At 51.9% G+C, this 10537-nt stretch overlaps 1 protein-coding gene across 3 annotated transcripts in view; it reads right to left on the bottom strand.

The window, feature by feature from the left end:
* CYP4F22 (cytochrome P450 family 4 subfamily F member 22) overlaps nt 1–6659 on the bottom strand; it is a 47103-nt gene extending 40444 nt beyond the window's left edge. For 2 of the 3 annotated variants that reach the window (XM_017519098.2, XM_037735096.1), the window contains exon 1: nt 6050–6123. The gene's annotated coding sequence lies outside the window, so the exon portion shown is untranslated. Of the gene's footprint in view, nt 1–6049; nt 6124–6575 lie in introns of those variants that run through there. The other variant, XM_037735097.1, reaches the window with a different exon arrangement.
* Between the last annotated feature and the right edge of the window lie 3878 nt (nt 6660–10537).

The raw sequence follows: 10537 nt of genomic DNA, 5'->3' as shown, positions 1-10537 counted from the left end.
TTCATGTTAAACATTGCTTGAATTTTATGATGTTTAAAATTTTTATTTATTTATTTATTTGAGACAATTTCGCTCTTGTTGCCCAGGCTGGAGTGAGGTGATCCACACACCTCAGCCTCCCAAAGTTCTGGGACTACAGGTGTGAGCCACCGCGCCTGGGCTTGAGCCCTTCTTTCTGCACCCAGTTTGTAAATGTTGGGGCTCCTTAAAGCCGCATCGTCTCCCCTTTCCTCTGTGCCCACATCCTGAGGATTGCACCCCTCCCGTGGTCTCAGCAATCCTATCTCAAAGGCGACTCCCATGTCTCAATGTCCAACACTGCTAGGTCCAGCCAGCTCCTCAACATCCCCCTGGGGGCATCTCCTAGACTCTCAGATTCACCTCACCCTCTTCCTCCCCCTTTCAGCCACATCCAATCTGTTGCCAGGTCCTGCTAGTGGTCCACCCTAAACATCTTCCGAATCCGTTCATCCTGCTCCATCCCCAACATCCCAACCCACATCACGCCAGCAATGCAGTGGCCCCTTCCCACTGATTCCTAGAGTTCCACCCGTTCTCCCTGCAAGAAGTCCATTCTGCACACACAGCCAGAGAGATCTTCCTCAAATTAAATCAGACCATGAACTTCCCCTGCTCAAAATTCTCCCATGGCTCCCCTCTTTGCTCTAAATGAAATTTAGACTCTTTTGTTGTCATGGTTTTTCTTTTAGAGACAGGGTCCTGCTGTGTCACCCAGGCAGAAATGTGGTGCAATTATAGCTCACTGCAGCCACAAACTCCTGAGCTCAAGAGATCCTCCCGCCTCAGCTTCCCCAGTACCTGAGACTGCAGGCAGCCACCACCATGCCCAGCTAATTTTAGATTTTGGGTAGAGATGGGATCTGACTATGTTGTCCAGGCTGGTCTTGAACTCCTGGCCTCAGGCGATCCTCTCACCTCAGCTTTCCAAAGTGCTGGGATTCCAGGCATGAGCCACCTCATCTGGCTAAATTTAGACATTTTGTCATGGACCACAACAACCTGCATGGCCCATCCCTGTTGGTGCCTCTAGCCCGGTCCCCCGTCACTTGCTCACCTTGGGCCACTCCAGCCCACTCCTGCCACAGGCCAAGCTAGTTCCTGTCCCAGAGCCTTTGCACATTCTGTTCCCTCCATCCACATGCCTTTCCCCAGGTCTGCCCACAACAGCTCCTCATCCTCCAACCCCAGCGCTGCCTTGATGGTCCACTCTTTTGCACCACCATCAGCCACCTCCAAAGAATCACCCAGCACCTGCTATATGTGATGATTTCCACCATCATTCACTCCATCTTCCCAGTAACCCTTAAAGAGAGCTGGAAGATTTCTTTTTTTTTTTTTTGAGACGGAGTCTTGCTGTGTCGCCCAGGCTGAAGTGCAGTGGCACGATCTCGGCTCACTGCAACCTCCGCCTCCCGGGTTCAAGCAATTCTGCTGCCTCAGCCTCCAACCTGGGCAACAGAGCTAGACTCTGTCTCAAAAAATACATATTCTTAAAAAAGGCTAAAAAATGATCTATACATATGGCTCTTGAGGACTTAGTTTTCACAACACTATAGGATATAATCTCCATGTAATCCTTATAAACCTGAAGACTGATTTTCCAGAATGCTCGATACTGTTAATTACATCTCCATTAGGGCCAAAAACAATGGCCTGTGTTTCTCTATACAGCTGTGTTGCTTTCGATGCTGTTACTGTACACAGAAGTGAGTACACTGAGGCTCTGTGTGCAGTCCATATGGAAAGCCTGGTAGCCCTGCAAGTTAAGTACTGCTTCCATTCATCATTTATACTGGAATTTTTCTCCCCATGGAATGTAATAAAGCTTAGTGTTTGTCACCAATAAATGGTAATAATAATAAAAAAGAGAGAGAAGTTTTGAGGACCCATGAGAAATGGTGGCAGCCACTGGAAAGGGCCTGAAAGAACTCGGGGCAGGGGTGGAAGGTAAAATTCAGTTACTGTTGACTCTTCTAAGTCTTTTGATTTCCTATACCATGAGCACATGCCACCCATTCAAAAAAATTAATCAATTATAAAAATTCATTAGTTGTTTGGGCACAGTGGCTCAAGCCTATGATCCCAGAACTTTGGGAGGCTGAGGCGGGTGGATCACGAGGTCAAGAGATCGATATCATCCTGGCCAACGTGGTGAAATCCCATCTCTACTAAAAATACAAAAATTAGCCAGGCACGGTGGCAGCCACCTGCAGTCCCAGCTACTTGGGAGGCTGCGGCGGAGGCAGCAATGAGCCAAAATCACGCTGCTGCACACGAGCATGAGCCACAGAGTAAGACTCTATCTCAAAAATAAAAACGAATTTAATTTAATTTAATGTACACTTTTGGCTCTAACAGGCCTGGGTTCAAATCTCAGCTCTCCTGTTTCCTAGGTTAGCAGCCTTGGGTGAACCTAGACCCTGCCATCAGCCTCCCTTTGCCAACCTGTAAAATGGGTTGATAATAACAGGACCTACCCCCTAAGGTTGTTTGGGACAGCTCGGTGAAATAAGGCACATAAGCACGGAAAGGCCTTGTCACTTAGCACACAAAATATTAGCCATGATGACTCCTCCCATTATTACTAGTTGATACAAGCGAGAGCAATTCAAAGGTGGCACCCTCAGAATGCTGTGGGTAGCTGGCATGCCCGCTCCCTCTCTACACCAGCCCCAATCTCATCCAGCAGGCCTGCCTTGGCAGAGATGGCCCCGCCTTGCCAGGGCCTGCGTGATCTGGCAGTGGCAAAGCCAGCGACTGGCTCTGCGGCCCGGCCCACACCCAGAAAGTGCTGGTTTGTCGGGTTGGCCTGGCCATGCACCAGCTGAGGACTCGTTATACAAGGTGTGTGGGCTCCCAAGAAGAAATACAGGGCACGGACCAGGGCCGATGCCAGGTACCAGACACATGCCTCTTCTTGAACTGCAGGGGCTGGGGCCAGCCAGGAGCCTGGCGGAAGAGCACCCCAATGCTGGCACCATCACCCCACATCCCAGCCCTCCTTTTCACTCCAAGCCTACAGTCAAGACAGCCTGCCCCTGTCCCAACTGATTCCTGGCACCACCTTGACTTCCTTCACACTGTAGGGCTGGCTTACCCCAGAGACTCACATATTCCCCAAAGTGCCAGAGCCCGGAAGGCCTGAGCTGAGAGGGGTCTTCTAGGTTGTTTTTTTCAGACGGGGTCCTGCTCTGTCACCCAGGAAGCTGGAGGCAGTGGTGTGATCTTGGCTCACTGCAACCTCCCCTTCCTGGGCTTAAGTGATCCTCCCACCTCAGCCTCCTAAGTGGCTGGGACTATAGGCGCCTGCCACCATGCTCAGCTAATTTTTTGAAATTTTTTATTAAAAAAATTAATATAGGGTCAGCCAGGTGCGGTGGCTCACGTCTGTAATCCCAACACTTTGGGAGGCTGAGGCAAGGCAATCACCTGAGGTCAGGAGTTCGAGACCAGTCTGACCAACACGGACAAACCCTGTCTCTACTAAAAATACAAAAATAGCCGGGCATGGTGGCACATGCCTGTAATCCCAGCTACTCGGGAGGCTGAGGCAGGAGAATGGCTTGAACCTGGGAGGCGGAGGTTTCAGTGAGCAGAGGTCATGCCATCGCACCCCAGCCTGGGCAAAAATAGCGAAATTCCATCTCGAAAAAAATATTAATATAAGGTCTCCCTATATTGCTCAGGCTGGTCTGAAACTTTTGGGCTCTAACCATCCTCCAGCCTCAGCCTCCCAAAGTGCTAGGATTACAGGCGTGAATCACCATGCCCAGCCTGGCTTCCAGGTCTTTTGGAGTCTCCACTCAGCACTCCAAATTTCTGAAGTTCTGAGAAAGAGCTTCAGAGTCATTTATGACTAATGAGGGCAGAGCCAAGTTGGCAAATGGGGTCAAGGAGATACTCCCATTGCAGCTTTGATCATATTCGAAACTTTTGCTAACAATTTCCTTGGCTTGAAGGGAATCCTGGCAGAAAAAGAAGTTTCAAAACCACTAGTAATCTAGACCATTGCAGGGCTATCATTGTCTGCCCACCATCCCAAGTGTGGCCACACCTGGACATGAGCCTCAGAAAAGATTCTATAAAGCTCTGCCGCTTTGTTGTGTGACCTCGGGTGAGTGTCTGCACCTCTCTAAGCCTTGATTTCTTCATCCATTAAGACAGAAGCCCTACTTACCCTCCTCACGGGGCCGCGATGACAATGCAACATTTATAAAGTGTTCAGCCCACTTCCGGGCACACAGTAAGCCTTTGACCAATGATACCTGTCATTGCTGTTGGTGCTGCCATCATGTTTATTATTGCGACCTGGCCATCTGGAGTTTGGAGAATCAGGTCCAAGGTTTGTCAACAAAGAGAGAAGGGCCAGGAGTAGTGGCTCATGCCTGTAATCCCAGCACTTTGGGAGGCTGAGGCAGGTGGATTGCTTGAGTCCAGGAGTTCGAGACCAGCCTGGGCAACATGGTAAAACCCTGTCTCTACTAAAATACAAAAAAATAGCCAGGTGTGACGGTGCATGTCTGTAGTCCTAGATACTCAGGAGGCTGAGGTGGGAGGATCGTTTGAGCCCAGGAGGTCAAGGCTGCAGTGAGCTATGATTATGCCACTGCACTCCTGCCTGGGTGACAGAGTGACACCCTGTCTCAACAACAAAAAAAGAAGAAAGAAGAAGAAGGAGGAGGAGGAAGAGAAGGAGGAGAAGGAGAAGGAGGAGGAGGAGGAAAGGAAAGAAAGAAAAAAGAAAAAGGAGAGATGGGTCCCATTCCCTGAATGCCTCCCCAGTCATCCAAGCCCCTCTGTGGACACCAACCCAGGTCATTGCCGGACACCAGCCTAGAGTTAATGTTACTGTTCAGAAACCCAAGCTGGGCTATTTAGTGATGCCAGGGCCATTGGAAAGTGGCCGGGGACTTTGGGGTCAAACAGGGCTTGTTTGTTCAAATCCCAGTTCTCCCACTGGGCACTGGGTGTTCAGGGGCACAGGTTTCTTCTCTCTGGGCCTCAGTTTCCTTGCCTGTAAAATGAGGGTGGTAGAGGGGATCCGGGGAGGTTCTTCCTCTTTGGGGTTTGGAGTTACTCAGGGAGGAGTTTGATGCTCCCAGTCCTGGCTGGGCACAGCTCCAGGACCCAGAAGTAGGGGGTAGGGCAAGAGGTACAGGGAAGGAGGAATTTCGGGTACACAGCCAGCCCTGGCCATCTCCTTTCACCTATGGGGTGGTGACAGACACACAATGGGTGCATACATGAGGGATGAGCAGGCAGATGAACCAGGTGAGATGCCCTCCAGCCTGAGACTCCCCAGGTGGCTAGCCTCAGCCACCTTGCATACCCAGGCTGGTCCAGACCCCTGGGAGATCAGAAAGCATCATCCTTCCAGCATCTACCAGACGGACATCACCTGGGACCAACCGCAGGACGTTGCTCAACCCTCAGAGCCAACTCTCAGGGCCAGAAGAACATCGTCTTTTCATAGAGGGGCCCTGAGTCTGGCATGGATGGCCAGAGGGTCCCTGATGGCAGCTGGACCACAAGCCTAACCCATAGGTTGAATGTACAGCTTCCCCTTCAAGATGATGTGCAGTGGTGAAATCCTAAGGTGAATCCCCATTCAGCCCCAAAGAGGCCTCTTAGGGCAGGGCTTGAACCCATCTGGGATGCCCTGACCGCGAAAGGGGTCTTCTGGAGGCTCCCTCCCCATCACAGACACCCAAAGGATGCACCTAGGACTCCAAAGCGCGTGCGCATACACACACACACACACACACACACACACACACACACACACACACAGGCACAAATGCAGCAAACGTCAAGGACACACCCACGTGCCCCTCTCCCCGCAACTGTCCCGGGCAGGCAGCCCCGTCCTGGGTCCTGAGGGAGTCCCCACGGCCGGCTGCGCCCCTCCTGCCTCCACGGGCGCAGTCCTTCGCCCTGGCCCCGCCAGCACTGAGCCCGGCGAGCCTCGGGTTACAGCGCAGCGCCGCGGCGGCGCTCAGGTTACAGCCTCCACCCCGCGCGCACTCACCAGTTGGTCTCAGCCTCCCGTCCTGGATCCAGATCTGCTGGGGCCACTACCTGGGATCTGACCAAACCGTCCCGCGCCCAGCCCTTTAACCCCGCCCGACCCCGCCAAGGGGTTCCGCCCCCCAGACACCCCGCCCCTGGCCCCCGCAGGGCTCTTGGCGGGGACGCCAGGGCTGCCCCCAGAAAAGGAGGGAACAAGAAATAGGCGTGTGAAGGGGTGGAGAGAGACGGAGAGAGAGACTGAGACTGAGATGGAGAGGTGGAGAGAGACAGACGGAAGTCCCAAACCATCAGGGACTGCTCTGGACCACACTCCTCTCACACCAGCATCCCTCATGGCCCCTACTGGCAAGCTTGAACAGCAATCCCTAAACCATCACCCCCTGGGGCCCCACTAACCCCCCCAGAAGCCTCCTCTGGGGCCCTCAGGAATTCTCTGGCTCCACCAGCCCTTGGGAACCAGCCCTTCCCCTCTGTCTGGATCCTGAACCTAACCTGTCGTTCCCCCGCCCCCACAACACACACACCCCTGGAGGCTCTGCAGCCTCCAGCAGCTCTTCCTCCAGGAAGACCTCCACCTCAACAAATAACACCAGACTGGTTCTGCTCCCCCCACCCTACTCCTTCTCACCCACTGCCAGACACCTTAAGCCTCTGGCCAGGATGTTGTCCTTGGCAAGCCCATCTGTTCCAGATGTGTCCAGACAGTCAGCCCCGCCTCTGGATGTGTCTGTCCTCCTGGGTTGGTGGGTGGATGTGTGGCTGACCTGAGCAAGTGGGCAGACAGATGAGAAGACAAGAATCCCCACTTGCCCCAGCAGCTGGTAAATTCAGAAGCCTTCCTTAGCCCTCTTTTTTCCGATAATACTCTCTCACCTGGTGCTGGGCTCTCGGGAAGAGGGCGTGGGAGGAGCAAGGCATGTTTCCAGGTGAAGACGAGGAGACACACGTAATTGAAGTTTTGCTGCTTGGAGGAGGCAGACGTGAGGTCGGGGAAGGCGACATGAAGGATGTGACATTTGAGCTGGGGCTGCAGGGAGAGGTTGGATTTCAACAGGTATGAGAGAGGGGGTAGGGTTCACGCACAGAGAAATTGGAGGGTGTGACTTGGCAGGTGGCTTTCCCTGGCCTTGTGGTGTGAGAGGTGTGGAGGCTGGAGGGAGGCAGGGGTTGACTGTGAAGGTCAGCTTAAGTGGCTGGGTCTTGGTCTGGTGGGCAATGGGGAGCCATGGATGGTGTTTGAGTAGGGGAGGTGCCCCCTGTTAATTGATTGGTCTCACTCTGTCATCCAGGCTGGGGTGACTCCTGGGCTCAAGCCATCCTCCTGCTTCAGTCTCCTGAGTAGTTGGGACTACAGATGCATGTCACCATACCCAGCCAATTTTTTTCTATTCTTTTAGAGACGGGGTCTCACTATGTTGCCCAGGCTAGTCTCAAACTCCTAGGCTCAAGCCATTATCCCAGCTCATAGAGCTTTTTTTAAAAAAAAATTATTTATTTGTGTCTTTAATTTTTATTTACTTCTGAGGAAGAGCTTATTTTTTATTAATTTTTTATTCATAATATATCATTAAAGCCTATTGTTTTAGAAATATGAATTTTGTTTTGCCAAGAATTCTGGCCAAGGCAGAGCTTACTGGAAGCACTTTGAAAAATGCTGAGATTCACACAGAGTGAAGTTTGAGAGGGGCCCCTCCCGTGGCTGAAGGGGACAGAGACAATGGGTGGGGGTAGCTGAGACCCAGGAAGGGGGTAGGGATGGGGTCCCAAGGTCATCGGGGTTCTAGGGAAGAGAGAAGGAGAATAAGGTATCCGCCCAGCTTCTCTGCTCTCAGAGAGCTGTAGACCAGGAGGAAGGAATAAGTAAAAGGGCCTGGAGGTGCTAAGTGTGGGCTTCGTGGATGTGTGGCCTTGAGCAAGTCATATAGCTGCTCTGAGCCTCCATCCCCCAATGGATAAAGTTCAGGAGAAGCCCATGTGATGAGGTGATGTTCAGCCCCACTCCTGGCACAGAGCACAGGCTGGACAAACATCAGAGTTTGCAGTTTGATTGGGGCCACCCTGGTAGAGCAGAGTTTTCCGCCAGGGAATATTTAGCAATATCAGGAGGTCACACTGCTAGGTGGGGAGCAGGGGTGGGGGCGGGGAAGATTGGGGGATGGTGCAACTGGCATCTAGTGAGTGAAGGCCAGAGATGCTATTCAACATCCTGCAATGCACAGAACACCCCACCCCTGAAGAATGGTCCAGACTCAAAAGTTGACAGTGCTAAGATTGGGAAACTGTGGGTCACCTTCAGTCTAAAAGGCCCATGGGACAACATTCAGGGAGACACCCAGGAGGCAGCTGGGCTCAGCATGACAGTACCTCCTGAGAAATGCATCTGTGAGTTACCTGCCTTGAGAAGATGGTGGATGGTAGGGGAGTAGGTCAGTGAGATCACTCAGGAGGGAGGTGGGCAGAGAAGAGGAGGGGAGGGCAAAAGTGCTGCTTTTTTTTTTTTTTTTTTTTGGCCAAGCCTCTCTCTGTCGCTCTGTTATCCAGGCTGGAGTTCAGTGGTGTGATCTCAGCTCAAAGTAATTTCTGCTTCCCGTATTCAAGTGATTCTCCTGCCTCAGCCTCCCAAGTAGCTGGGACTGCAGGCGCGTACCACCACACCTGGCTAATTTTTGTATTTTTAGTAGAGAAGGGGTTCACCATGTTGGCCAGGCTGGTCTCAAACTCCTGACCTTGTGATCCACCTGCCTCGGCCTCCCAAAATGTTGGGATTACAGACGAGAGCCACTGCACCCGGCCTTTTTTAATTTTTTAAGACAGAGTCTCACTGTGTCACTCTGTTGCCCAGGCTGAAGTGCAGTGTCGTGATCTCAGCTCACTGTAACCTCCACTCCACAGCTTCAAGTGATTCTCCTGCCTCAACCTCCCAAGTAGCTGGGACTATAGGCACACACCACCATGCCTAGCTAATTTTTGTATTTTTACTAGAGACAGGGTTTCACCATGTTGGCCAGGCTGGTCTCAAACTTCTGACCTCAGGTGATCCGCCCACCTTGACCTCCCAAAGTGCTGGGATTACAGGTATGAGCCGCCACCCCAGACTTTTTTTTTTTTTTTTTTTAAATGAGATGGAATTCTGCTCTATTACCCAGGCTGGAGTACAGCGGCATGATCTTGGCTCACTGCAACCTCCAGCTCCCAGGTTCAAGCAATTCTCCTGCCTCAGCCTCTTTAGTAGCTGGGCTTACAGGATCACACCACCACGCCAGGCTAACTTTTGTCTTCTTAGTAGAGACAGGGTTTCGCCATGTTGGTCAGGCTGGTCTTGAACTCCTGACCTCAGGGATCACAGCTACATTTAGAGAGAGGACAGGCAGCGGCATGGAGTTGGAGCTGGAGCTGGAGTTTGCAGAAAAGCAGTAACAGGCACCATTACTTGCACCTAGACGTCAAGGAACCCAGGGTCTAGAGCTGTGTGGTTCCCACGACACCGGAACCCTCAGCCTGACACAGCCAAGGTCTCAGTGGAGTGAGGTTAAAGAGGGAGGGGAGGAAGCGGAGACGGTGGCTGGACAGGGGAGATGGTAGGAGAAAGCTGTCTGGGAATGGACAGGTCAGGTCATGGCAGGGGGCCAAAGATAAGAAGAGGGATCTCGCCGCACCCTGCTGATGGCGATGTAAAATGGTTCAGCCGCGGTGGAAAACAGTTTGGGAATTTCTCAAAAAGCTAATCAGAATTACCATATGACCCAGATATTCCACTCCTAGGTATATACCCACAATAACTGAAAACTAGTACCTGCCAGGTACAGCGGCTTACAGCTAGGATCTCAGCACTTTGGGAGGCTGAGGCAACAGAGCATCATTTGAGCCCAGGAGTTCCAGACTAGCCTGGGCAACAACATGGCAAGACTTTGTCTCTACAAAATATAGAAAATTAGCTGGCCGTGGTGCATACCTGTAGTCCCAGATACTTGTGAGGCTGTGGTGGGAGGATAGCTTAAGCCTGGTAGGCTGAGATTGCAGTGAGCTGAGATTGTACCACCGCACGCCATCCTGGCTACAGGATGAGACCCTGTCTCAAAAAAAGAAAGAGAGAGAGAGAGAAGGAAAGAAAGAAGAAAGGAAGGAAGAAAGGAAGGAAGGAGGGAGGGAGGGAAAAGAAAGGAAGGAAGAACAGGTACTCACTTATGTAATTGTAGAGGAGTACTCAGGATAGCCCTATTTATGATAGCCAAAGGTGGAAAACCCCAAATTCTACCAACAGATGAATGGATAAACAAATTGTGGGCCAGGCGCGGTGGCTCAAGCCTGTAATCCCAGCACTTTGGGAGGCCGAGGCAGGTGGATCACGAGGTCAAGAGATCGAGACCATCCTGATCAACATGGTGAAACCCCGTCTCTACTAAAACTACAAAAAATTAGCTGGGCATGGTGGCACGTGCCTGTAATCCCAGCTACTCAGGAGGCTGAGGCAGGAGAATTGCCTGAA

Source organism: Cebus imitator, unplaced genomic scaffold (genome assembly GCF_001604975.1).
Source record: "Cebus imitator isolate Cc_AM_T3 unplaced genomic scaffold, Cebus_imitator-1.0 Scaffold726, whole genome shotgun sequence".
NCBI classification, from domain to species: domain Eukaryota; kingdom Metazoa; phylum Chordata; class Mammalia; order Primates; family Cebidae; genus Cebus; species Cebus imitator.
This window is presented reverse-complemented; position numbering and strand designations above follow the sequence as displayed.